This window comes from Capsicum annuum, chromosome 11, assembly GCF_002878395.1.
Source record: "Capsicum annuum cultivar UCD-10X-F1 chromosome 11, UCD10Xv1.1, whole genome shotgun sequence".
Taxonomy (NCBI): domain Eukaryota; kingdom Viridiplantae; phylum Streptophyta; class Magnoliopsida; order Solanales; family Solanaceae; genus Capsicum; species Capsicum annuum.
The window spans coordinates 10,033,302-10,036,230 of NC_061121.1; positions in this window are offsets into that span (position 1 = coordinate 10,033,302).

Consider the following 2,929-nt stretch of genomic DNA (forward strand, 5'->3'; position numbering starts at 1 on the left):
ATTAGAGAGAGTAAGATTACTAAATGAGCGAGAAGATAATGTCATATCGCTCATCATGCGAGATCATTGCTCCTCCACAGATTTAAATCGATCATCACTTTGTTGCCTCAAATGGAAAACCTCTTGCTCTACTCGTTGTTGCACCTCCAACTCTACACGCTCTTGAAGAACTCTCTCTTGATTTTCTCTCATATACGACACCTCTTTCTCAAGTATTTTATGCACTCTTCGGCAACATGATCGAACACTACAGGCAAATTGCATGTCATATCTTTATACAAGGCTGAAGCTTGAGAGCCCAATTCATACATACATCGTTTTTTTGCTCCACCTGCAATATCAAAGTACATGCGATTTATATCGAGTTCTTGATCTACTTGTTGGCCTCTATTTTATCGAATGAACATATTTTTTTGCATTCTCTTTGCTAATGAGACCAGGATCAGCCTACATTGTGGGGAAAACTAGTTTCGTATCCATCCTCCCTAGTAACATATATAGAAAGTGACATTTGATAAATTTAACTATCAGAATTCAAATGCGGAGAAGATTGCCTTGCTTAAAGAAGAAGGGAGGGTGAGGCAGCAAGAAGTTTTAGCAACAACGAGCTTTATGGGTTCCCAAGCTTCTTTGGTGTTCCTCAATTGTTTTCTTTTAATAAATGCAAGCAGTTTTTTTTAGAACATTATTTTATTAACATTTATATATCAAGGTTATGTCTGAAACAAATCATAAATTACATCAATCACCTTATTATCTTGCATAAACTTCCTAAATTTTACATATACAATGTTTGTTGGAAACTAACTAATTTGTGGGGGAAAAGACCCTCTCCAATATAATATTTTCTAAGAAAATTGGATTTAATTCTAGTTCTCCTTCGTGAACAGGAAAATTTAATTTCTAGAATTTGAATCCATAATTTCTTGATTTTTTAATTACTTCTAACACATTCATAGAATATAAAATAATAGCAAATAAAATTGGAATACCAATACATATAGATATTGTTTTGAAATAAATATATATCAACAAATTATTCAGATAAATAGATAAAATATTAAATGAAATATTCCAAGCCTTCAATATTTCTCCATTTCCATTGAGACGTAAGAGACATCCTTTCCCTATTTGTGGGGTAGTTGATTGTTTGTTGCTATTGTTTGGAGACAAATAATTTGTTTCCTAGCGTTTAGGCTATAGGATTAGTGAAATCAGTATATATGAGAATAAAAAGGAGTAACATACATGTTGTGTTATTAGTAGCTTTTTTATCTATTTAAGGATTCTTTAATTGAGAAATGATGAGTACTTTTACTTGATGTCCCTTTATTGTTGCTGATGATTTCTATCAATGTCACCACAGGGAAGATGAAGTCCTCTCTACATCGATAAGTTATTTTTCAACGAACCATTTCAAGAAGCATATTTACCCTAGTCACCAATAGTACATTCTTTAATTCCACTGAAATATTTATTCACCAGGTTGAATGACTTGATCCAAAATCTACAACCTTTTCAATAAGAAATTATAAAATCATATTGGCACTTATTCCCGTGGAAATCATTTCAATATGTTTAATCACTTCTCGGGCAATGGAAATCATTCCAATGTACTGAATCCAAACATGTTCCCTATGAACTTCAATGAACCGCATTAAGAAGCATACTTATCTCAACCACCTACAGTACATTCTTTAGTTGTTTGTTTCTATTTCTCGAGTTGAGTGTTGCTTAGATACTATCAGCTCAATATCAGATTGCCAATCTTCTCAAATCTAACACCTTCAGATCTAGTTCAAATAGAAAGCAAATTGAACTATATATGTATTATACCATTAGAAATATTAAAGAAAAGATAACCAGCTATGATAGTCTTGTTTTTTACCAGATTGCGCATCGGTTTGTTGTGTTTCTAAGTCGGGATGATCTTATTGTCACTAGTATCTATGGAATCATTCACATTAATAAAGCCAGTGTTCATAGACACATCATTAATTTCATCTCCTGCACTTTCATCAGCTACAATATTACTGATGCAACTGTCACACCGTCACCTCTTATGTTTTGGAATGTCTAGAGGAGTAAGTTGTTCCTCGGGGTTACTACTATTTGATCTAAAAGGTGAACAAATATTCATGTCCTTCTTTCTCATCCCAGCAACTTATCGACTATATCACAAAGAAAATGACCAACATATATATTGGATTATTTTCTTGTCCAATCTAATGGAAGATATAATTTTTCAAGCGATCACTCAACTACTAGTTATTATTTGGAATTTGTCAGATAGAATCTCTATGTCGAGGACTGAAAATATTTGAAGAAATTGCATCACATTTGCGATGTAAACTTACCTCCTTCACCAAGTTGTTGTATAGCTACAACGAATTTGGCATGAAGATCCATTGTGCATCCATTATGTGAGAATACAAAGAAAACTGCACCTATTATCCGTGTGATGACACAATCCTGGGGTTCAAGGAAGCATCATAATGTCATAATGTCTATCATAGTGTGTAATTACATTAACCAAGATATTCATATAAGTTTCTATTAGGATTATTATCCTGATTTTTTTTTTATCAAATTTAAGTTTTACTTTTCTTAGAAGGAAAATAAAAGTAATACCATAATTACTTTTACTTTCCTGAAAGGAAAATATAAATTTTTTTCATATTTGACAAACCTCTTTCTTGGAGGAAAGGTTTTGGAACTCTATAAATAGAAGACCGTCCTTCTCATACCATAACACAATAACATGCACAATGTAGTCTTTAAAGAATTTTTGTTTAAGGGGAGATTTCCCCCAATAGGTTTTAGTTTTATTCAATTTTATTTTTAATATGTAGGCCGTTTGGCCAAAACATATCAATAATATACCTTTTAGTATCATGCTTTTATTTATCGCCTGATTTATCGTCTTATG